General features: G+C 35.6%; 1 protein-coding gene across 3 annotated transcripts in view; it reads right to left on the bottom strand.

Moving 5' to 3' along the window:
• Window positions 1-27,600, bottom strand: part of LOC118277913 (LIM domain only protein 7) — a 178,039-nt gene that overhangs the window by 125,221 nt on the left and 25,218 nt on the right. For all 3 annotated transcript variants that reach the window (XM_035596928.2, XM_050700231.1, XM_050700232.1), the window contains exon 2: window positions 19,817-19,859. The gene's annotated coding sequence lies outside the window, so the exon portion shown is untranslated. The remainder of the gene's footprint in view (window positions 1-19,816; window positions 19,860-27,600) is intronic.

The following is a 27,600-nucleotide window of genomic DNA, read 5'->3' as shown; positions in this document are numbered from 1 at the left end:
TCATGATGCTTCGACAAGAAAAATGAGAAATAATTCCTTTTTAAGAAGGGTGGATAAAAATTGGCGGCTTCAATAGCCACAAAGTGAACTCAATCAGAATCTTCAAGAATGATTGCCCACAATTATCGCAAGTAATGCAGGCATAAGTGGGCATAATGTGACGTGGGCTACCTTCATGATTTATCACGGCACTTTATACCTACGTACCTAGGAATTATTCTAGATTACCTATAACGGTAAATGTACCTAAGTATCTCCTACACGGCGCAATTATTTCCCGCATAATTAACACGGTCGTTAAATTATAAGAATTATTATAATAAAACTGCTTATTGTGCCAATTATATGGGAGATATCCTAGTTTCTCGTATACGGTGGTCATTTGGATTTGATGGTTGAGAAAGTTTTCCTAATTAGTGTTTTATTAAACTAACTCTTGTTAGTTTTCAGACTAGTATTGAACTGATTGTTAACGTTTTAATTACGTTTAAGACTGATCGGGATCCGGGAATCATCATAATTAGAAGCTAAAAGCATTTTGCGTTTCTTCAAAAAATAAATAAGCCCAGAATATTTTATTAAATCCACACTTGGGAGGCTAAAGATTAAGGTTTCATTATTACAATTATGAATATTGAAGACCTATTTTATGTGAAATGTCTTTCTCTCTCTGGTCTTAGCGTGTATATGTATGTCTCGCTATATGTCCAAAATACCACAATACCCGGCGAAGACACAAAGCGATGTGAAATCAAACCACTGCCAAACATAAGCTTCCCAATCCAATCACTCCTTACTTTTTAACTTAATCCTAGAAGTGTCACAATCCCAACGAAGCTACAACTATGCTCAATCGAATCACGCGCAGACATTCTAGTGCGCGCCCTTGCAAGCATTCCTACAGGGCGTGTCTAGTTATAAATTATCTAACTCTATGTAAGACTGTGATTAAAGAAATCGTGATTTTGTCCAATGGTGTTGTATTAGTGTCGTAGATAGATGCTTATCGAATTGGTTTTGTAATTGATATTGTTTTTATGTGTTTTCAATGTTAAGTAACAGGTGGACGGTGTCTTTGTAATGGTTGTTTTATTACAACATAGCTACTAGTAGTTTAATTGGTGCTCCAAACTTGGCACGTTATTTATGTTCCTAATAGTTTCTACCAGCGTCTTCGCCCGCATTTATGTGGTATAAAAAGCTGGCGTCAACATACCTGTAACAAAAACAAAGCAAACATTAGTAAATCACATACACATTATATTTTTGCATATGTATATAATATTGTATACTAACTCATCGGGTAAACATCAATGTTTGTTTGTCCGGTGAGTTGTTTACAGAAACAATAAATACATGTACACGTGTTTATTGATTATAATTATGTAGGTACTAACAATGGAGATAGCTACAACGTAGTACAACGTCACGACGTTTTTATACCTGAAGGGTAGGCAGAGGTGCACATTACGGCACGTAATACCGCCATATACTGGGAGCAATTCCAGACTCTGTGCTACCACTGAGAAATTTTCAAAGAACGATTACATCCACAATTTCAGAATTCTGTTTCACAAAACTCAGTTACAGAAAAATCCAAAATTTCAAATAGAAGGTAAGAGGATCTTTATGCTTGTTGGAAGTCATTGGCATAAGTTAGTAAAGACAATATACTACAATAGAGATAGCTATATTTAATGTAAAGTGTACTTATAAACATATACTTATATAGTATATTTACATTTGGACGTTAACGTGAGAACATAATTATTGGAACATGGAAACTATGTTATATCAATATTTTTGATTGTTAATGTCACGAGAAATTGTGTTAGTCAACTTATTTTGCTGCTATTTTTGACTCGTCGCGTGTTTGACCTTGACAATTGACAAACTTTGACCAACTTAATGCTCGAAAAGGTAGATAAGCGTCAAAAACATGACACATGTACTCTAAGGGCTCGCTTTTTACCATTATAATGTAATGGTTCCAATGTAAATAGGTGACGAACCTACTGCGATATGCATATTTGTGTAATATCAAACCTCAAGATTATTGCTCAAATCTATAAAATAAGCCCTTTCAACCACTAAACGCTTCACAGTTATACACAAAAAACCATTAACTTTCCTTCTCACAATCGCAAAAACCACACCACCGTGTGAACACCACAGTTTACCATAAATCATGTAATTACAACACTACTGTTACCCGACTGCGCCAAGGTAAGTCATGGTATTACCACACTTAATAGTCGACTTAGTATAATGGGAGGGTTTAATGAGTGAGATCTGGTAAAACAAGAAATGGAATTGTTACGTAGAAATAAAGATATGTCTTCGAGTATAAATGACAAATAAATCTCTTAGCATAAGTGTAGATGGCAAAAGTTTTATATATCATATAGCATTTTATATAGGGTGGCTGGTAATTAGTGAACGATATTTAAACACGTTATTGTACAAATGATTACAAACAACTTTCACAAAGAAACTTTTTTGTATATCTATTAGTTTTATTTTTATCACAATAACAAAACAATAAATATGCTTTCGCGTGATCAGCTGTTAACAGCGAGGCGCCTGCACCCGCGTTATTGAAAGACTATTAACTAGGTAGAAGATAGGTATTTTGAAACTTTACTTTGTTATTGTGATAAAAATAAAACTAATGGCTACACAAAAAAGTTTCTTTGGGAAAGTTGTTTGTAATCATGAGTACAATCACATGTTTAAATATCGTTCACTAATTACCAGTCACCCTATGTAGGTACATTTTATTCAGACCATTCATATGTGTAGTAAAAGTATGTAGTACATGTAAAAACGGGTATATATGAACAAGAATGTGTGGTTTAAGTAAACACAAGTACTAATATTATCATATCGCTCGATATAATCTCGAGTATCATTGCACCCGACAGATATCGTGTGTCGGCTTTCTATCTAGAACTTTCCATCTGGCGGTAGGGTTGCCACCGTAATATGACACCGGGATCTGCTATAATTTCACTAGTTACTCGTGGTTCATTGAGATTTGTGTGTTTATTGAGATAGATTTAGCTTAGATTACCTTTATTGATACGTGTATTTTAAGCTGTTGTTCATTATTATCCCAGTTAATACACTTACGTAAGTAATTTTACAACAAATTTTCTACACTAACCAGCTAGATATCGGATTCAATCTCTCTGTCGAACTCTGTATTCATAGTAAGGGCGTTTTATAACAATGATATAAGCTTATTATAATATAATAACTAAAAAAAATTGTTGAAGCTCTGAGGACATATTACTATACAAATGAGTCAGTTACTACCAACCCTATCAGTTTCAAGGGTGTAAAATAGTCATCAGCCAGCCAGACATGCGACAGACAGGGGGTGGCTTGGATCGATGCGACCCTTCTCATCCCTTTGAGGTACATTTTTTATCACACCACTGCCAGGGTTACGTTTTCCCCCTCTTATAGACTAGGATGATATGAATCCCTTCAGCTGAAGTAGTGTGGGGAGATAAGTTAAAAGCATATTGTCATTCTACCAAGACTTTGACAAAAGAATAGGAAGGTATAGGTAGCTACACAACTTCAAATTCCGTGTTTCACGCCAAATCTGCATAATAATATATAAAACTCTTCGTTACTGAGTGAGTGACTGACTGACTGACTGACAGAGTGACAAAACCAAAACTACTGGCATTATAGAAATACATTGAGAACGTCCTACTCGGGAAACGAAATCCAGAATTTTTACTCTTCTGAGGACACTGAAAATAAACTCTTCACTTCGCTCAGCTCCAGAATTCCTTCTTAAATTAATTCTGAAATCTATCATTTTTACTCTTCTGAGGACTTAAAAAGAGAATAAACTCTTCACATCGCTTCTAGTTCCAGAATTCCTTCTCAAATTAATTTTAAGTTCAACCAACGAGAGCTCTATTAGATAACTCTTACTCTAATACCAATTTCTCTGGACAATAGTTATCATTTATTAAACTCCACAGTAACTTACGAAAGCAGTAAAACAATACACAATGCCCCATAGCCTAACCAATAAGTACTGAATGGGACCAGGATGCAAGCTTCATCACAGAACTAAGTACTGGCCATTTCCTTCAACAAATTAGGCAATTTTACTTTTCATAACTTTACTGAATAAAGGTAGGTTAGGAAATGTTCTTGTGGAAAGCAAATGCTCGCATTCGATTTATTTTGCTAGTGTCTAGCTTATGGATTGTGGAGGAATGATGGTAGTCGCTTCATGTTTAACTATATATATGCTGCTAAGACCAAGTACAAGATATATCAGTTGAAAGAGGTCTTGAGAAAAATCGTTTTATTCTCTTAATCGTCACATCGTCACACCTTTCAACCCCGAAGGGGTAGACAGAGGTACACATTACGGCACGTAATGCCTCTGTAGAATGTATACCCAGTTTTCACCACTTGTATTATTAGTTGGTAGTCCCATATAATAGAGGGTGAGCCTATTGCCATATAATTTTTTTAATCATTGTTTCTAAAATGGTTTTTCAAATCAAACTCGAAGCTTTGTTCAAGAAACGCTTTTGTGACTGCCTCCTATACCAAAGAAGCATTGAATATATTAATTACTAAGTCATTAGCACGTATACTTACAAGTTTGATGACATTAGACAATTTGTATCCTATTTCCATATAATCAAGGTGCAATTTAGTGTACCAACGAACCCTGTCAACTTGGGAAGCCAGACAAACCAAGGCCGTAATATAATGCCTTTACGTAAACCAAATCCGTTTAAGTAACACTTATTAACGCTTGGAAACTGGGACAAGTTTGTGTACATACTAATGTATAGAGGACAGCACATCAAAGTATACTTATCTGTCTAACTACTGCAAGAGATTTTCAACCATATAACTTTGTGATAAAGGTGAGAATCGAATAAAGTTATGGTGTAGCTTGTTCTGCTGTGAAGCAATGGTGGTTTGGGTCTGTGGAAACTATCATGCTTATGGGCAAAGGAATACCACACCATGTGGTTGGAGGAACCTTATGATGTTTCCTAATCCGCGGTTTGCTGTGAAGATTCCCATTTTGAGGGAGGGAACTGAAATTTTAGAGTAGAGTTACAAATATTACATATTAATTGTGAAAAGCGGATGTACATTGTACAGTGACATTACATGCCATAATGCCTCAGCCTATCCCTTCGGGGATAAAAGGCGTGACGATATTTATTTATTATTATTTATAAACAATAATCATCTATACTATCTCAACGATATTCCCTTTAATATGATCATTTTACACAGAGTTGTAGTCATCCAACATTACATTGCCTTTCTCAAAATTATTGAGTACCTCCTCCTTTTTGGGAAGTCGGTTTAAAAGTATTACAAACATATTGTTTCGAAATAATGCGTAGGTTTGTATTATGTATTAGGGAGTGAGATAATCCCTCCACAAACGTAATCCGCGAGTGGGTGAAATGGGGATAGATAATCTAAATAGCTATGATAATACTTGGAGTAAGAAAGAGGAAAATAATTGGAGACATTATTGTTTTATGGGACAAATAACATAATAACAAAATCTTGGATATACAACTGGGCAATTGATTTCATTACGTCACCGTCAACCGGTCCATGTGGAAGTTTAGTGGCTGATAAAGCACCTATTGACAAAATTTCAGTCAAAAGTCTTCTGCACGACCCGGGAATCGAACCAGGGACCTCATGCCCGACAGTCGCACTTGCGACCACTCGATAAGCGAGGCAGCCTTATACATACAAATATGAATAAGCATATACATACACTACTTACGAAGATTTAATCGATACCATAGTCACCTTATTAAAATCATTTATTTCGTGAAAGTTTTCAATAAAAAGGTATTTTAATTCAATGAGAAAGTGAATATAATTGCTCGACAGTAGACGCTAGCAATGGACTTTTCATAAGAGTGTTGTTTTTTTGATCAGAATTCAATTTTACACTGCATTATGCCAAGTTTAAGTTTCAAAACTTTGTAACTGTTTTGCATAATTGATTCAATGCAAGGAGACTGGCGAGAAGAACTGAAGATCGAGCTCAATTGCGTGCTATTGGAGAGGCCAATGCCCAGCAGTGGACTAATACCGGCTGATGATGATAATGATGATGATGATGTACAATTTTACAGGCTTACTACTCCTTAACATGAGGTCTTAGATCCGATTATAATTCTAACAAGATGTCCTAAAGGACATTTTACCTTTGATTTGAAAACGAAACATCTAACAGTAGCAGCTTAATTTAACATTCATGAATAAAGCACTGGCAAAGCCAGAAACAAATCCATAACACCAATCCGTACCACGTAACAAACATCTACAATTTCATCTTAATCCGAACCTAAAATAAAGCACAATAAAGCTTAAGATTCAAAACTAATTTTAACCTTTCCACCAAACAGTTCTCCCTTTCCTTCATAACTTCCAATCTGAAACGGCCCTAATTTTAGTTGGAGCCGCAAATATCAAGACCATAACAATACCGTCGGCCATTAAAGTATCAAGTTTATCGTATACACTGAGCATTTAGCAGACGAAATACCTCAAGGTCAACGCACTGACGGATATATTTAATAACCAGGTACACTTGACTCCACATCAAGGTATGCAAAACCAGTGTAACATGACCGTCGAATGTGTGGAAAGATTGTACAGAGCGAGACCATGATAAACTGGTTTGTATAGGTTGATGTACAGGGTACATATGGATTACTCGTGTGTATTAACATTGGTTGAGAAACTGTTCTAAGTATAGAGAGCGGATATTTTGATCTACTTGATGTTTGTTGCGCAATTGTTGCAGTTTTCCGTTGAGATATTTTTTTCAACTCTGTCTTTATCATCAAAGCAGTCTGTATCAAGCACTGGAGTAGCAATCAAGCGCTTTGAGAAAGATAATGAAAAAAATTGGGCTCATGATACTTTGTCCAATTCAAGAAACGAATCCTACAGTCATAGCTCAGTAGTCGCGCTTGCAAACAGACAGACAACCAATATCAGTATTAAATGGGCACCTAAATGATTTAATGACAGAGAAACTAAACGCATTGATGACATGCGCCAGCGCATACATGTAAAATGTATGTGTTCTCGCAAGTCGCGTGTGATCATCACGAGTTTTTACTGTTTTCCCATACTCTTACTTCGTCTCAAGTTATTTGGGTTTATCTGTTCACACTTTGACGTTTTTTCTTAAATAGTTTGAAGACTTGTTTGTAGTATAGTACCGTATAAGCTTTGTTAAAATTGCTCTAAATTATGTCTTGTATTGTCAGTTTATTGTTACTTTACTTTGGATTTTCTTTCTTCTTTCTAGTAAGTGTTTTCTTAACTGACTGTTAGTTGTTCAGTAAGTCAAGTCGTTTGGGCTACCATTGCGTCTTCATAAATTCAGCTTAACGTCAGCATGTTGCATGACGTGACTGCTCCAGACTGAATTATTTTTATAAACTTTACTTCTACAAATCCTTTGAGATATTATTATGTTGCATTAAATGCTGACAATATTTCACATAGTCATTGGCCTGTTTACATTGCTGCTTGTAGAAATAATAATGCGTGAAATCGTGAGTTAAGTGAGAGAATTTATTTCACGGGAAAACCTGAGAAGAAAAAGGAACTAAGAGATCAGTTACCGATCAAAACAATTTATATTAAACAGCGAGGAATCTTCCTCTCCCAGACACCTCCGGTTCAAACCACGCACATATTTCACCAGCCAACCTTATACCAATAAACAAAACGTCTTTAAAATAAAATCCATAATGACTCACTCCATCGATCTAGATAGAATGGCCGCGGAAGCAGAAACTGCCCAATTCACCTTAATTTACCTGAAAGTGTTTCAACATTAACTAAAAGTTCAGTAAACTTTGGTTCAATATTAACACCACCCACTTGCGCTAATTCCGACACAGAGGTTTGTTTCTTTGTGCGCTAAATGAAGTGTTTGCGCAAAGCAAAGATGTTGACTGATTGGTCTAAAAGGTGTTGCTACAAAATGTGATAAAATGTCCCAAAATCTTTTTGGGGATTGTGGGAATTGACATTAGAAGTTACACTAAGATGGCTATCTGACAATGGTCACTCTAAAAGCGATGGCTATTGATGACAATGTCACTGTATTTGTCAATTCCCACCAATCACCAACAAATATTTTGACAGCTGCCATTTTATATGCGTCAAACTGCCGTTCATAAGGAATAAATTGTTACCATCAAGAAGAAAAAAAAAGGAATAAATTACAGTGACGTCATTATTTTACCAGTTGCCTTCCGTATTCCGCATGACTGGTCATTTGAAGATAAGAATTAAAATAAACCCGATCTTGGTGGCAATGCCAAAATCACTTAAACACGTCCTGAAATGAATGTTTTCGAAAGTGAAAGGTATTTTGAGATAAGAGGTAAATTGCTGATACATTTTTAATGAGAACGAGAACTTTGTAATTTTGTAAGCAATACCGTAAGTACTGCAGTATGTGTGTGGTTAAGTGTGCCCAAATCTGTAACTTTTAATCAGATGTAACTTTGGATGTAAGATGTTTTCCTTATTCTTAAAGGGTAGAGAGTCAATCAGTGTGGGTGGTATCATGGTTACCCATTTTGATCAAATCTAAAGTCCATAGGCTAGACTACATCGAGTAGTCTAGCCTATGGACTACGGAGTTAACTTTATTGCCCAATCATCATTATCATCTTCATCATTATGGTAAGAATAAAAACTTCTCCCTTAGCCCTTCAACTAGAACACAGATCCACCTGCACGACTCTGACGACTCTCTCTTTTCATTGCCAATGCAGATGATAAATTGGTAATTCACAAAGTCACGCAAGAATTACTGGCTAAACTAAATGAAGAACTAGACAAATTAACTACTATTAATACTAAAAATAAAACAAAAGACATCAGGACGATTAAAGCAATACTTATTTAATGCGCTGAATTGAACAATTGCTGTTTAAGACGTAATGATAAATTAATAGCTGCATGGCCTGCAAAATGCAATTCCTAGCAACTCCTTCAGTAAAGTAGTGTGGTAAGATTACTAAATCATCTCGCTACTAATTGTACATCGTTGAACGCAATTAATCATGGATTAAGGAGATGCAATATGTTAGTCTACAAATTAAACGATTACTAATTATGATTTATAAATATTAGAATTGCTGTTGTGTTGAGCAAGTTTTGTTATTGAGTGTAAATGCCAATTATGTAGGTTTTGGTTTAGATTTTAAGATGACTTGCTTTAAACCATCTCTTACTAACATTTTACTTTTATAATGAAAAGTCATTGTCATTAATTAGATATCTTTGGTGAAACACACGTATGACCTTATTCCACAGCTGATGTGATTTTTTTGACAAGTGTACCAAATAAAGTCGCGTAGACATTTTGTCGTAATCATTGTCTGCATCACCTACGTAATCTTTATCAAAGAAATTCTCTTTAACAACGATATCGCGATCTTTATCATTCAATCTTACAGTTCCTCTACATTACTAAGAAACCTAAATAAACTAATCTCAATCCTGAATCCCAACTCCAGCAGTCCAACTCTCAATTAATCTTACACAACATTAGAGCAATCAATCACAGCCACAGTACCACTGATTAAGTTGGCAATGTTGCTAATGTATTTAAAAGGTTAAGTCTTGTGTTTAAGGTGTCTTTTTGCTAAATCAATCATTTCTAACAGCTGGACACTGAGGGTAAGTTTGAAGGATAGGTGGTAATTAGGAATGAGAATACAGATGTACTGGGGCATTAGAAATTGTACAGGAACTTAGGTAAAATTATATTCCAAATATATAAATGTTTTCTTAAATTTTTATGGGACAAAGGGCAAACGAGCAGACTGTCCACATGATGGTAAGCATCCACAAAACCGACCGAACAGATACAATTGAGTGTTCAACAATGGCTAAGATAATACTGAACAAAGCTGCCATGTTTAATTACTGCAATAAACACAGTAGATCTAGATATTGTACTGTTGACGACAATCAAAACTATTCTAGGTTGTCAGCCATTTGTAAAAGTGCCACCTAAAACCATAACTAAGAATCGATCAAAATTGAATGATTCATACAATAAATTGAATGCCACGAAGGTATTATCAAGGAGCATAATGAACTTGAACAGGCAGGCAGGCAGACCCGTGGGCCTAATGATTAAAGTCTTCTATAAATCTTTATTAATCAGACTAGTTTAACCCAGATAGTGGAAACTGTTATCTTGTAGGCCCGTTTGTCAATGACGCGGGGCCAAGAAATGAGAGGAAATCTGTATCCAAGCAAACAATTTATTATTGTCCGGGATAAATGTAGACTAGCATTGTGTGTTTTTGAAGTTCGCTATTTGATATTGTCTTTAAGTTGAGCAAACTTGGAATATTCTGTAATTTGCACCGTTAAGTTAAACTATCCATGATCTTTGTTCTTACTTCTTTTGAAGTTTCTTTATTGATATCACTAAAATAACAAGCTGTCGTGTTTCGGGCTATTGTTTAATTATTAGGTATGTCTCAGCTAAGCTTTGTTTTGCTCGTAGCATCAATTGCAACATGAACGATAAAGAACATGTGTCACTTATTAATTCACAAGCCTCAAGGAATACCACGCGTGACCCTCTGACATATCTCTCGGTTACCATATCCATATCATAAATCCGCTGTTTCCATAGCTCCAAGCGTAACTCCGGTTGCATTACACAAATCATTGGGTCTATGCAGACGAATGAGCAACAAAACCGTTGGGACAGTTTTAAGATAGCCATTAGATAGCCGGGGGCTAAAGTGACTGAGGCGAGGCGAGTGAGACATAAGACGCATGATCTTTGCGTGTTTCGCTGTATATGTTATTTGATTTTCTTTGGAAAAGGGGTTAAGTTTATGACAGGAGTAAAATGATAAAAAAGTTAGTTGGTATAGCAATATAGAGTATTTTGCATGGTTATCGGTAGGATGTTTTCTTTAACGTTAATTAAAGATGGTTAGAGGAGTTGTTACCAGTTAGATAAGCAGGACCATTCTAGATCTAAACTTACGACTGTATATACCAATAGTGGACTTCAGAAATCATTTATCAAAGACTAAAGTCAATGTTCTAATAAAAGACTTTAGTGTAAGGAACAATGTGTAAGAAACATATGACACAAATAAAGAAATCAAACATAAACACAATCCAATATCAGAGAAGCTAACAAGAATAGATGTAAAAGATAATAAGATACAAGTAAACTTCAGGCAGGGCCGTTAACGTTGAGATAAGGCGTCAAATGATATCGGGCAATGCGTATGCAAATCGTGGCAGTAAACATTTCCATGGTAATACAAATGTTATTGCTGTAACACCTACAGCTCAAGTAATGGGGAAACATATTCGGATTCTATTGGGAGTTGGAACGTATGCAGTAGAAGATGGGACAGCTACTCATATTGAGTTGACTTGAGATTTAATATTTTATTTACGGTTAAAGAAAGAATGAAAGGTCTTTTCAAATATGGTTTGAGAATCTAACAACATAGTCTGGTTTAAGTAATGAAAATCATGAACAAAATTATATAGACCCAAAAGACAAACATGTCATAACTTTAAACTGTTTCAGATATGGAAAAAATATGAAGTAATTTTAATACAGCAAAACAAAAAATAAAACTGTTTTACTGTTAACAACAGACAACATTTTAAACAACGACGATCAAGCCACAAATCATAACCCAAACGACACTCAAGAAGCGACACCCAAAGAGGACACATCACTTTTTGCAGCCCATCACAATAATGATGGAACAGAAATAGGAACTAGAATCGAGAGCACACGTCTAAATTATATCCTAGTGGCGTCAGCACCATTAGAGGCGACAAAAGTGTTTTTCAATATGTTCAAAACGAGATATTAATTCGTTGGGCTGAGGCCATAACTCAGGGCACAATTAGGGCCATTGGAGACAGTTATTGAGGAAGTAGCCTGGCTGCACACTTCGGAGACATTGTCTCGAGATGAAGCTGTATGTAATCTTTATCTTGTTGCGTGTTTGATGGTGTTTGGTTTGATAGATGCTGTGCAGACATGTTTTGTTTGAATTGCTTTTGGTTGTATAGATAATTAAAATGCATGTGGATATTAGAATCAATTATAGTATCTGTATTAAAGGTTAGTTAGTGCATCTTCACTATATTCTATAGTTCAATCTATTTAGTGTCTGTTTAACTATTAATTCTACTAGGGTCTGTTACTTGTGCAAAAACTTGTTCGACCCTTATTTAAAATCAAGCTAAATCTACTACTAACGCACATCTTACTGTATTAAACTACTACAACTAATAAACTATAATTGCTATATTAATTTGAGTAATTCTCAACGATCATCTTCTTCCAACGCACATACAATAAGTCCACAAATACGCACATACCCGACAGCCACACAGAGAGGAACGCACGAGTATTTTCTTTGAGAGTAACGGCTTTCGCCTAGCTTTAGGCCAATTACTGGTACGTATTACATTATAGAGAATAATTGCCCACAATTCCATGGTCTGCGGAATGGTGCTGTCACCATGGCCGACCTGCCATGGCCATGTGTAACGGTACCGACTGCATATACATGCATACGTAGATAGATATGTGTTATATTTTACTTGCAAGGTCGCCGTGTGCGTCCGTCACGCGTTCCTTAGTTTTTGCTATGGTGCAAGTTATGGGAGAATTTTTATGGACATTTTATGTTCGTTTAGACTTTACAGGTATGGGTTTTTCTATAATTATTGTGTCATCTTGCGTTTTTGTCGCTATATAGTTATACTAAGGGTTTGTTAAGCGTCAATATGTTTACATATAGGACTTTTTTTAGCGTTGATAAGTCTGCGTTTGGCCACCAACCCGCTTTCTGCCAGAACGGTGAAGCGAAGATGTGGCCATTCATATCACAATCGCGTTTAAAATTGGGCTATAGAAATTATTGGTCCCAAATTATGAAAATGGGCAGAAGACATGAGGCCCTACCATCATCATCATATCGCTCACAAGAAGTTCTATTCTGAATACAGATCTTCAGATAATTTAAAAATCGCTCTCGCCTATAACTTGCCCCACCGCATTCCACAACAATATAACCGTGATAAATGGCAAAGAATAATGAATCGCAAATGGCAAATAGGTACCTACGTTTGTTTGTCAGAAGCCTTAACCAATCTATGGTCTAGATATGGTCACTGAATATTATAGCTTATTAAATTATACTTACAGTACATTTTGATATGATCACACGATTTTCTGAATAGTAGCTTTTCTATTTTAGGCAATTAGTAAGGTAAGAAGGCTCTTGGAGTTGCTGCTAGCACGTCGTACTAAACAGACGAGTTGACTTCAATTTCCACAATAAAAAAAAATCGCATTTTCAACTGTTTGGTCACAGAATTACATACATACATAACCTCACGCCTGTCTCCCATGGGGGTAGGCAGACAATGGAAAGCCAATTGCTACGATTCTCACATACCTCTTTCGTTTCATCAAGTCTTTTAATGCATGCTCGTCGGTTAAAAGTGGTCTCAGAATTAGTAGCAAAATAATCATTTTGTACCTTATATCCAACAAAACATACATAACAAGTGCAGCACATACTAGGTAGAACAATATATAGGTATAACCTAATGTTCACACGTAAGGTTTCAAAGAATACCTACAAGTTATAAGCATTGTTTGTTTCACATCTGTAGACACAATATGTCTTAGTTTCCATATTGCTCCTTAGAAATGCATCGTGACTTAGATATTACGTACTATTGATTAATTTTCTAAAGCCTGTTCTCAGGGCAGTCATGTTTTCAATAAACAATAAAGCCTATGTATTTGCTTTAGTTAATTGTATTTAGTTATGTCAGAAAGTAATTGTTGTTCGTTTCTTTGTTTCAAATAAATGGAAAATCATTTGAATTTCTGTGACTTTAGTAAGGCTTTCGATATAGGAAAATAGTACAGGCTACTTTAAGTGTAGGGAATGGAAAGTTAATTTAACAATGAGAATCAAGCGCATGATACGACAGATATTCAACAATTACAAATACAAAACTATAAGCAACGCAACGTCTTTTTATCTCCAAATGGTAAACAGAGGTGCATCTGCACATTACGGCACTTAATACAACTGTACAATGTACACCTACTTTTCACCATTTGTATTATAAAGTCCCATGTCATAGGGAGTATGCCTATTGCCATAATACTGGGTACAATTCCAGACTCCTTAAGAGAAATTATCGAAAAACCGAAAAAAGCCCAGTAGTACTTTACCAGACCTGTGAATCGAAAACTACAATACACCACTTAATTAGAATTTAAGCCCAAACAGCAGTAGACCTAAAACAACACAACCAAATACGGCACTATATTTGAAAGTATCCTCATTAAGGCATCTAGTTATAAGACTTAAGGTATTAACAAACACTAGACTAGGCACCTAGCGTTATCAGATGAGACCAGCTATTATTTCCGCCGCACAACCAGGCTAATTTCCCCAGGTTTTAGACACAACTGTGCCATGGGCAAGCTGCATACAGCTAATTTCACAAAATTATCAAGTAGCCCTCTCTAATTACTCACTCGCGGCTTTAGAGGCGATATTGGCTGTATTGGCCTACCGTTATGGAAGCCGTGGCCACTGAGTTCATTGTCACAGTTTAGAGCAATTGTTTATGCTTCGACGGTTTTGTTATTGGTTTTTTGTAATTAGTTGTTAATTGCATAATTGTAGCTGAAAGGTGGGTCAGTATACAGTATGCCTACCTGCATAATTATGAGTTATTGTCAACCATTTCGCATTTGTGCATGACGATAAAATGAAAAATGGAAAACGTTTTCAAAATTCCTAATTCTATTTTTATAATACTGTGACGGCTGTGTGGTTTAAGACGTCCGTTTCTCATGCATGGGGCAACCTAGAGGGTTCGAAACCTATCAACGGCAAGTACTAATATGATTTTTTCCGAGTTATACGTACTGTCTAAGACTATTTAGACACCATTACCAAACGGTGAAGGAAAACATCGTGAGAAAACCTAGGCTTACAATTTCTAATTATAATTTGAGCAATCGTAGTGATGAATGTTCAAACCTTCTCCGTGTGAGAAGTGACCTTTTGCCAACTATAGCCACTTTAGACTGTTGATGTGACGGCATGCAGAATCTTCATGATGCGTCTGATGATAGACACAAATATTAAGAGACAATGACCTATAACATTCCCAATATAAATGGATCACAACGACTCTCTACAATGGTGAGTACCAAAACAAGCATTGAACAGACTCCAATACAATGGTGGAATGCCAAAACAACACTATTGATTTGGAGAAATTGACATTCAATTATCGAAATTGTTTACACTATTCATAATGGACTAATAGTAACGACATTAGTCACTGTATCTTACTAATATAATAAACGCGAAAGTTTGTGTGTTTGTTTGTTACTCTATCATGTTAAAACGGCTGAAGGGATTGGGGTGAAAGGACATGGCTAAACCAAAGTATGGACGTCGTAACCCGTACAAATAAATATTGTATAAATATGGTACCTAGCAATAAATAAAGCCGCATAATTAAAGATTGATATTTTGTAGTTAAGAAGGTCCAGAAACTTGGCATATATGCGCAATCCTGAAAATAAAGTAGCGCTCCTACGTCAAACAACGTTACAAAAACTTCAAAATATAACATTGCTCTGAACTTTTACCAAGGCGTTTTGATGAACCTGAGCCGAAAGTTATTTATATATGAGGTAGATAGGTAAACAATTCTGCTTATACTAGATAATGAACACAAAGTAACCAAGAACAGACACAAAATATATAGTAAGATTGTGCAATCTTATACAAAATATATATTTTGTGTCGATCAAAACATTTACAATTATTTGGTTTCAGAAAAAAGTCATTATATTACCGTTATTAAAAATTGATGTTCGTTTAATTATTTCGATTTGATTTTCGGGGAAACTAATGTCCTAATAATAGCTTGCAGTACCTACTTCCGTGTTGTCATGTCAAACCACAACAGAAAAAAATCAATTATGAAACTTATTTTTTGTTAATTTTTGTTCACCAAGTTATAAGAATTAGTTAAACACAAAATAATTCATAAGTGAATATTTAAATGATACGGGTTAGCGTGAAATTCGTATTCTTGTTATTATGCCTGGGTCAGTCATTTAGCCATCTCCTTTGGAACAGGGATAGATTATGGTCTGGAATAACACCGGGACCAGGAAGAAAGCCACTGGCAGAAACTAGTAGTACTATAAAGACAGACGCCAACAGGTCTACCTATTGTAATCTTTCAAGTATAATTTCAAGTGGATAATACGTGAATTAAGTGCTGGTATAGGTACAAGAGTATCCTATGTTTATGGCTGTCAGAATATCCCTTTCCATACAAACATTTGGCTTTGGAAGCAAATGTACGAAAACATGAGGGTGCTTTTCCATCAGAGATGTGTTTACACTACGTTGCTGTGGATGCATTTGGCTTCCACCAATCATATTCATTGGTACACATAGTTTAACACTGGTGGAAACGGACTCAGCTAAGCTAGGTATGTTTTTTATATGGAAAGATGCGTGCTATGGATGGCTTCCCTACTATCGATACATCACATACTCGAGCTGCGCATCTTCGTAGCACAGCTTAGAATCAGTGGAAACGGTCACATAGTTTCACAGCTTACCTATCACATATTAGCATACTTACATAGCACATACCGGTGGAAAAGCACCACTAGAAAGACAGATAGAAACAAAAGACAATTAGTCAACAAAACCCTCATTATAATGCGATAATTAGTCCACGTGGGCCTAGTGCGTCACATCAAAGTCGAGTACTAATTCACGTGAGCTAGACGCGCTGTTGGAGCTAATTGTATTAACTATGAACAATCAGCCGTTGGACATTCATTAATGCCTAGGTACTTGTTCAGTGCTGTTTTTTATGGTTCAATTTTGTAGGTGTTATCTTTCGATGGAATATAACAGATGGGGTTCATTCTGATAAACGGGAAAAAAAGAATGGTAGATATACAAATTATTCTAAAAAAATGATTTCAAAAAGGTAAGGCATATATTTAAATTAATCCATAATTAGGTAATTTTGGAAACGTCAAATTGAATTGTCCGTCAGTCTGTCTGTCAGTGAAGCTACATTTGTGCTCGTTGGTGGAAATCTTGAAATAGTTAAATTGGAAATGTTTATTTAATTACTGTCTAATTTGTGCTTTGCACTTTCAAGCAAATAATACCATATAACTAACCTAATGTAATGTATACAGTCCTCTTTCTACCTTTACTCATACGTTTGACTAGCGTTTAAGTGCCATCATCTAGGAGGCCTGACATTTAACCAATTTCTCTAAGAAGCTGCTATCATATCCATCATATCCAATCTTCTGGAAGACGAGGTGCCCGTGACGTGGACGTCAGATATTCGCATGTCAGTCGGCTGCCTGGCTGTAGATCCGCACTATAAAGGTCGGTGCGCAGTGGCCGCACGCACCGTTAGAGGCGGGTATTTAGGTCGGCGCACGCGCCCGCTACAGTATGCCACACTGGCCGCGGTTGTCAGCGATAAGCGATCGCGATTTCTATTGTTATATGCATATGGAAATTTATATTTCAGTTCTCTTTATACATTACTTATGTCTTTGTTATAAACTTATGTTTCGGTCAGACAAATTCAAAATATGTAATTGTTAGTATTTATTATTTTATGTTATTGGTAGGATATCTGATCTTTATATAACATTGAAGTTTTAATATATCTCATGATCAATTAAAATAAATTATTTTCAACTCTGATACAATTAACGATATTATAACAGTAGCAATTTGTCATTAATTAAATTTATATAAAAATGTGAGTACAAGTAACCTTAGTATGAGTTTGCTTTACGTTTAAATTAATCAAAACGAGAGCGCGTTTGGCGCTATGATTGGCCGGCTCGAATAAACCAACCAATCAGAGCGCCGAACGCGCTCTCGTTTACGAAAAGCAAACTCGTACTATGGGTACAGTAGGCAATAATTTGTAAGCTTAATCAATACTATAAGGCGTGCAATAAATTATTTATAGGAAATTAATAAAATCACGTTATACTAGTCGCAATAAATTACGCAGGAGTATTACATTCTTAATTTAATGGAGCGGGGTTATAATACCGTAGAAGTCAAGGTTGACAGACTAGATAGGCAAAAAATATTTCTATCAACTCATGCGCAGGTAGCAATAAATTTACAGGTTACCGCCTCTTTTTAATACTTGAGTGGAATAATTTATTTAGCTTCACAGATTATAATATCGTCTACTGATAACAGTACCAACTCAAGTGTACAATTTCAATCAGTAGATTGCAATCAAGTAATCTTAATTTATTTGTATTTATACATCCTTATACATAAGCCGAATTTTGAGTCAAAGAAAATGTAATCTAATTTTAGATGCATCAGAGTAGAAATTCCCCAACAAAAGTCAATTTCACAGAAAAGAAAGTTGTCTTGCCCGACATTTTGTTTTTGCAGTACCTTTTGTAGCTATGTATATTCAAAATCGCCATTCCCTCCCAAATTGGGCCACACACGCAAAAACAGTAATCTAGGATGTTATGTGTTATGTACGTGACATGTCAACGTATGTGACGTTTGTGTCGGAATGTCACATATTTTATAACGTGTCCAAACGTTACTGCGCTGGCTAGGCAATTGTACTAATTGTCTCGAATTTTCGATCAAAACCGCATGCTTTACCACTAGAGTTGCGCTATGTAGCTATACTACGAAGATGTAGGTAATTGCTAAGCTGTGAAACTACAGGAATTCCACTAAGAGCATAGAAAATAAATGATGCACAAATGTAATAAGTTATGATAATTGAGGGGACGTACTTCATTGCTTACAATTAGCCATGTACAATAAAAAATTTGAAATCGATTAATTTTATAAAAAAATCTTAATACACCATAGCGAGCTCGATCCGAGAATAAACCTTAAGATAGGAGATTCAGTGTGGCAATCGACCATTCGTGTATTAAGATACTGCCATAAAAATACTACATTAACAAACATACTATGTAACTACTAAACATAAAATGATAACTAAGTATAACAGCAACATTAGCCACAAGAATTAACAGGACGCATTAACTACAAAATTCACGGCCAACACTCGCTCAAGTACTAGCACAGTTATATAAAACGCACTTCATTAAGTAATGGCTGGATATTACGAGTAATTTAAAACATAGCAGTTTTTATTACGGCAGACACAGTGGGGGGTACCCAATGACCTGGTTACAGACTAGGTGGGGCACAGGACGGGAACGTATTTACGCCAGGTCATGTCTTTGTTTACGATTCTTCCTCGATGTATAATCTTGGAGACGGGACTATAAATATAGATAGCTTTGTAATTCATGAAGCTGAATTTATAATAGCTGTTGTATCGTGTGATGTGCATATTGTAGTTGTGGAAGAATGGTTGATGTCTATTACTAGAAGTCTGACTTGAAATTGAGTGGTTGATATGATAACACTTAATTTTATCTTCATCACATGTTTATTGATAAGATACACGATTCATTTCACCACTTACCACAACAATTACAATAGAATAACAAACGTGCTCCAAGCTATTAAAACCAATTGTTAGAGCTGAGAACAAGCTAAATTTCTGCCGTTTCAATTATAAAACTAATGAATCAACTGAAGGACAATTAATACAAATATTCACTTACCGCTTATAATCTCCTTTATAGTTCAATGAAGGGGCTGACACATCTGTAAAAGAAGAAACAGGTTCAGATACACATAAAACAAATACAGTTATAGCAATGGAAGAAATTATATTAGAACATATCCCTCATTGAGAAAATTATAGCATCGTCGAAGACATGAACAGTAAGGATGAGAAATGTAAAGGAAGCAAGTTATTAATTGAACATCGTTAGCAAATAATAATTGATATCCAAGCTATACATAATCATAATTTATGAAAACAGGATCTTATGAGATTTATACAAGAGATTCAATCAGGAATATTAATTTCAAATGGGTGAGACGGTTTTATTGCTGTTTATGTTTAACTGCCTTCTGTATCTGTTAGTAAAATTAATTAATTAGCTTTCGATGTCGGTGTTACTTAACATTTCAGTTTTTACGACTGTCAACAGCTTCTAGATTTTAACGATTACTAAAACTTAGTAGAGAAATTTCCGTCAGAAGTAATTAACGATGATGTTTAAATATCAAATACCAATAATTTCCGAGACAACAGCACCACACCGATTACTAAAGAGGGAGAGAAAGACACAAAAATGTAAATTGCCGAACATAATGAAGACAGAATCCGGTATCCATGTCGCCACTGCAGAAAAGACGGCCAAGGGTCATAGCAAATATGAAAATAATGGGAAAATAATGATAGCCACATAATTATCCGACAATATAAGAAAACAGAAAGTTAAACTTGAATTTAGCAGTGATGGTAGATGGTAAGAATTTAGAAACAACTGGAACTTACGATATTCATATAGAAAGTACATTACAGGAGAAAATGCAAATAGCAGTAGTAGGTACTGATGAATCAAGAGCTTGTAATTCTGACACTCGAGATTACTTGACGATCGAAGTGTTTACTCGTGATAATAATACAATTTAATAAGTGGATGACAATAAGGCGTTACATGTATTTATAAACATCCTTTTGTTGACATTTCTTATGTTTGCTTTACGTTATTTTGTTATGACGGTATATGGATACCGTATAATCTTGTCTACAAGAAGATGGTGAAAGTAAGAAAGGTTCAAAAAAATCCTTGAATTCAAATAAAAATAAAGCAAATATAAATTATCCTTTAGATGATATGATTGTTCTAAACGAGAAACATAAACAATACAATTAAGTATGTAATCATAAAACTGAAGAATTCAATGATGAGTTTAGTCACAAAGAATTTGAAGCAATGAATTGGTTATTAGACGCAATTGTTAAATCTGAACAATGGTCACAGGAGCGTTGTTCTCGTAATGGAGGTAATGTTATTGAAATAGTCTGCTGTACATTTGGAGCTGAGTCGTCAATCATATTAATTAAAAATTGACAATTGTATTCCAGTCTGCAAAGATCGGGTTCCGTATTTGTTAAAGCTAGAAGATGAAGATATTGCGATCAAAAGAAAAGAATACTTTGATGAAGAATTGAACGTTAGCATACTAAATGTTAATATAATTGCCCAACTGGAGAGATGTAAGGCAAATAATTTAGTGACTCTTATAATGTTTGAAATTGTATCATTAGCAAGCAACGAAGCCTGTCTTGCAAACAATTTGTGGCAAAATGCTCATCACCAACTATTACACGAAACCAACAAACCAAGACAAATTGGCAGAACCCCAAAATTCAAGACATTGGACTTTACGACAGCAATCTCTAAGTTCAATTTTAATTGTGATCATTTTACGAGTAAAATATTTAGTGGCGTTTCATTATTGTAAATTGCTATACGTTCATCAAGTGCTTTAAGCGATGACATTTGATTTAATGCCACAAAAACTAGCAAATTTAGTTGATGATGATACATGCAATTTATTTGCTTTAACCATTTGACTTCACTTAAGTAATCATTTAGTTAATTGACAAACTTTTTCAGTGTTTGTCTGTCTAGTTCTTAGAGTTTAATGTTTCCGATGATGTAATTATAGTGTGTAGGTAGGTTTTGAATGTCTTTTTCAGATTGAAACGTGCCTATCTTAAAGTGGAGTAAGTAGTCAACTCGGACCACATGCCTACGGCCCATTTGGGACGAGTTGGGGAAATTAAAAATAAATTAAGTTTTTAGTGGTCAACTCGTACCACTTTTTTTTTGTATTGATTTTTAAACTTTATCAATGTTTGGTACAGTTAGCAACACAAGATTAAAAATATTTTTTTATAGTTTTTTTCTTTACTTTCGTTTTGTTCATAGATTATTTCATATTAAAAAATCCTGACGAAGTAAGAACCTCTTTTTTAGTGTCGGTTAAATAATTTATTACCTAAATTTTTTTTAGCAATCGCACAAATTCATGTGTTAATCAAAATTACTAAGAATAGTAAACATGTGTGGCTTAAACAATGGTCATGGCGGTCACTTATGAAGTAAATGATAACATAGATAGAATGAAGTTCATAGAAAATCTTTTGTTTTCGACAAAGTAATAGAACTTTATTATTTCCACACTAACCCTTTTGCTACTGACTGTACCTTATCTCATTGTGGCAGTGACGTGGGACGAGTTGACCACTAAAAATATTATTTTATTTTATTTTCTGCAACTCGTCCCAAATGGGCCGTAGGCATGTGGTCCGAGTTGACTACTTACTCTTAAAGTGATGATTGAAGTCTGTTCTAACCTACAAATAAGGAATTTTGTTTTAATTGTTGACTTTGTGATTTGTTCGAAGGATTATTTTACCCTAAGCTCCACAGTCCTTAGGCAGCTGCTAATTACTGATCACACCATTGTTCGAGCAAGAAAGTAGCTTTGCTTAGATATATCTCTGTGACATTAAATGCAGTTAACTATCACTTCTGTTACCAGGCAGATAAGATCTACTTTCCTTCCATTCTCACCCATAGCATCTTCAACCAAATCATTATCCAACAGAAGGTCCGGGAGTCGGTCCACAAACGGTCGGACACGTTCCAAATCCGTGCGACTATTAAACCAATTACCCGACAACTGCGACAAAAACGCGTCAGTCGCACGATGAGCCACTGGCTTGAAGGTGAGAGTGACGGAAAAAATGCGGTGATGTGCAAGTTCGCAGAAGTCATCGTTAATGTGGCATGTCGCATGAACTATGGGACGGGCTCACAAAGATTCTTACTATTAAATAAAGGAAAAGCAGGTAAATTGCAACTAGCGACCCAGTTGTAAAGGTAATAAAGATGGAATTAACTAATTACTGTAACTAAGGGCTATTGATATTTATTGCAGTTTGCTTTCTTCTGGTAAGTCAATAGATACTCAATATTGTACCATTTAATGGAGCAATAAATATTTTACAGCCATCTTTCAACCTAGAAATGAAACTACACTGCTCGTACCTCACCTACTTTTTAAATCTTCAATTTAAAAATCTCAGTAAAAACTTAAGCAGTCAAGGCGACGGTAAGTGAACAATATAATAATAACTATAAAAAAGTAAGTGTTTATGCGCACGCGCCGCACTGGGTCAATCCGCGTGACGAATCTAGTGACACGAGTGGCCCACAGGCCCGGTTACCGAAATGTGGGAGTCTGGCCACGACGTCGGAGATTGACGTGAAATAGATGAAAGATTAAAATAAGTTGTAACAAGAAATGGACATGGAATATTGAATGAATCAAATAGCAATAGAAACTCATACCGTCACTTAGCATATTATGACTTTGGTTAGTTTCATCTTATGGGGTTTCGCACCCTATTCATGTGATGTGATTGAATTACTGGACATATTAACAGTAGACTAAAAAGCGAGTTTCTTCTACATTTACACCTACACTGTTAAGAAAATTTAATGAGTAGGTACTATGGTCTACAAAACGGGCCCAGTAGGGCTGATGCCTAATCCGGAGCTGCGGACTACCTAGCAGATTTACCGGGGCTCCAGCTCGAAAAGAAGGACTAGGAACGGGGTGGTTTTTAATCAGTAAGAGTCTGATACTTCCTCGCGCCTCGCCTATGGCGAGAGAAGCCATTGGATGATTTTCCCCCCTTAAAAAAATGGTCTACAATATATTTCAGTCAGTAGATTTTTCACGTTTTCCAAGTCAGTTTTGTCCTTCACTGGCCATCTCGCAATCTGTGTAGCAGTCCAGCCGTCCAACGATCGAATCATTCAAATTCCATTAGATATAAGTGCGTGTCTGATACATAACTGTTATGTATTGCAGGGTTATGTCCGTCTGTCACGACACAACCAACTGTTCTGTTGGATTAGCAAATAACTGTTCTCTTAGTTATATTAAAAAAAAAAGTGCTAACTTTTGTCATATATGGTAATTTTCGAAGGAGTAATAAGAAGGTTTAGGATACTAAAAGTTAAGCTTTTCATCAGATACTTAGTCCTATTGTAATAGGGACAAGGTTTGTTATCGAACTATCATTATCGCATCTGGTTTTGAGTTGGACAACTTTTTATCACATAGGTCACTCGTTTTCGCAATAGGTTCATTTTTTATGAGGATATGAGGATTTTTAGGCGCAAACGTGCAGACTTGTCACCTAATGATAAGAAAAATTAAGTATAATAGGTATAAATCAACATATTATCTGTCATTTCCATTAGGAGACAAAAGCCATAATCATTTTACTAAGCCCTAAAATGACACAAAGTTATTAAAACTACAAAACTGTTCATCCTACAAATCAGGTGGTCCAGTCTCCAAGAAAATGAACAAACGTAAAAGGAATGGAAGGGTAATTAAAACACTAGATAGTAACAAATGAAGGCTCGGTTAATATTCCCCAGTTATCTACACTTTAATTACAATATATGGGCTTCTAGGTACAGCTGGTAGGTAGCTGGGTGCTTAGAACAGTACTGGTAGTAATAAGAACTCGTTCGGCGCTCTGATTGGTTGGTTTATTGGAGCCGACCAATCAGAGTGCCGAATGAGCGTTCGTTTCGATTACTTTAAACGTAAAGCAAACTCATACTAAAGGAACTGTATGAACGATTACAGTAGAAGAAGTAATTGAAACTAATAAATGAAATGATTGAATGGGGACGGTTTTCCTTCTTATGTTAAGGATTATTATTGTTACTTTGTATATGAATAAAGCTGAATTTGCAATAAACTTACTTTTTTGTCAGTTTGCTATTTTAGTCTTCGAGCTAGTACTCAAAAATAGGTTGTAACCGGAGTAGGTACGTTAGAGCAACGCGCTTGTTTGTTCACTGAAAAATATAATGAAGTTAAAGAAGTAGTAACTTGTGTCTTTTCATGGGATAAGGGGCAAACGAGAAAATTGATCACCTCACTGATGATAAACAGTCAACGTCACCAATGAAAACCAGTTAAATTATAAGACATCGTACGTCTTTTTAGTTTCTGTCTGTTCTTATGTGTCTTTAACATTCAATTTAGACTAGCATACAGACATTTATTTTTTAAGGTGTCATGTCTGTAGGTATATAGACACTTATTTTTTCAAAGTAGACACGGGTGTGTATTGCAATACACACTCGTGTCTGCCCCTTGTGTACAAAAAGAGGCGTGTTATTATGTTACCTTATCAGACACAGTCACGATTCTTAATTAATAAGAAAACCGCGTTTTTTGCCTCCGTGACATCAAGCCAGTCGTGACTTGTTAGTCTTTACCGACTTGCGGAAAAGTAAGGTAATGCGTTTGACATTTTCGTATCACGGATGATCACGACTTATGATGTTCGCGGCTTAAGGTTAAGTTCGGTGTGAATCACGGTTTTAAAATACTGGATTAATTTTTAAATTCCTATTTTTGTTCTGTCTAGAGTCTAGACAGATAAATAGTAGACGCTTATTTTGGTCTAAATATTTAAGAAGCAAGAGATAGCGAATAATAAATCACTTCGATATTAATAGATCTATCTATCATTCAGACTCTCGAGAATTTAGATCACTAATATTTACGTTACCGGCCAAACACGGTTTCATTCAGACAAAATATTCAAGCTAGGTATTCTATTTTGAAAAATTCTCTTTAGCAGTGCAATGTTTTACAATTTTGAACTATGTCAATATTTTTTTAAACTGCACGGTTGGCGAGGTGGCTGGGCAGCTGCCTGCCTTGTAACTTGTAGCGGGTTCGATTTCCGCACGGAGCAACGCTTTGTGTGATCCACAAATTGTTGTTTCGGGTCTGGGTGTCATGTGCATGTGAACTTTATGTTTGTAAACGCACCCACGAGTCTACGACACAGCAGAAAATACAAGAGTGGGGCAAAGTTAAAAAAAAAAAAATGTTCAATGCGACTAATAAATAACACAACCGCAAAAATGTGCTACCTCCAACCCATTGCTGTCTCAGCGTGTGGATATTATGGCAAACCCTCTTATACTCAAGAAGCAGAGTCATTTAGACCAGCAGTGGCCTGTACCCTCAGTACGAGTTTGCTTTACGTTTGCTCTGATTGGCCGGCTTGAATAAACCAACCAATCAGACCGCCGAACGCGCTCTCGTTTCGATTACTTTAAACGTAAAGCAAACTTGTACTAAGGGTACTGTTCACTTACTTCTTATTAACGCTAAACACAAACAAGTCGTTCGCGTTCACAATCAGAGCGAGAGTAATCTCAATGTGTCAGTGTTTCTCCTCAGGTTCGCACTTGAGGAGAGATGTTAATAAACTAATGAGATGGAAAATCTAGTTGATTGGATCTAGGTTGACTTTTGTTGGAACTTAGTGTTTGTTCTTTGGAAAGTGTTAGGTTTAATTAATCAGTGTCCTGAATTTGGTGTTAATTTTTTATTTTTGTTGTGATGTTTAAGTGTATTATAAGTTTCAAGTTGTTTGGTTATATATTGATTGTTTACAATTTCAACTTAAACTGAAGTTATTTAAGAATCCTCAGTAAAAACAATCAGATCGTTGATCACAATGGTATCAAAGGACAAAAGTATATCGTCTAACCGAAAAAGGAGGAAAAAGGAGGGTTATGTGTTATGTAATTGTATGATAAAGAAAGAGTTCTTTTTCAAATAACAGTGCGGTTTTTACCAAGACATGACCTATATGCTCTTACCCTTCATAGCAAAAACATTACAAATATCAAATCAGTCTGAACCAGCTTTGATATTGAAATTAATAATCAACTAATACTTCCTAGGAAACTGGTTCCCTTAGTATCTATGGCTAGACTGAGCTCGATACGTCTAGATCTAATCTCATTAGGATTACTTAGACACTGACTGGGAAAATGAGTCACTAGGCAAATTATAATGTGGTGGAGCTAAGTGTCACTTAGCTTGTTATGGGTAACAGTAGTTTATGATACTTTTTTATGGTGGATAATCATTCAATGTCTTCCCCGTCTTGGGCGAGGGGAGAGGGAGTATCAGACTCTTACTGACTAAAAACCACTCTGTTCCTACTCCTGCTTAGAGCCCTAAAAACCACCCCATTTCCTGCTTAGAGCCCTAAAAACCACCCCGTTTCTATTCCTGCTTTAAGTCGGAGCTCCCTGTATATCCACTAGGTAGGCATCGCATATGTAGAATACTCTGGAATGTCTATTGTGTATATAGAATGAGACAATAGAGTAAAAAAATCGCCTTCTGTTACAATTTCATTATACTTACAATACCTAACTAGTGAATCAGTAACTAAAGTCATAGTCAACACAGTCAGTTTTAAAAAGGAATACGCTCTTTTCTTGAAGGTTTGAAGGTCGTATCGGTTCGGAAATACCGGCGATGACAGCTCATTCTACAGTTTTAACTAAAAGCGAAACGTATTTGTTTGAATTAATTCAATACGTCACCTTAGGCAAAATCTAGAAAGCAATTA

This window comes from Spodoptera frugiperda, chromosome 18, assembly GCF_023101765.2.
Source record: "Spodoptera frugiperda isolate SF20-4 chromosome 18, AGI-APGP_CSIRO_Sfru_2.0, whole genome shotgun sequence".
NCBI lineage: Eukaryota > Metazoa > Arthropoda > Insecta > Lepidoptera > Noctuidae > Spodoptera > Spodoptera frugiperda.
The sequence above is the reverse complement of the archived record's forward strand: the minus strand, read 5'-3'. Positions and strand labels throughout refer to the sequence as shown.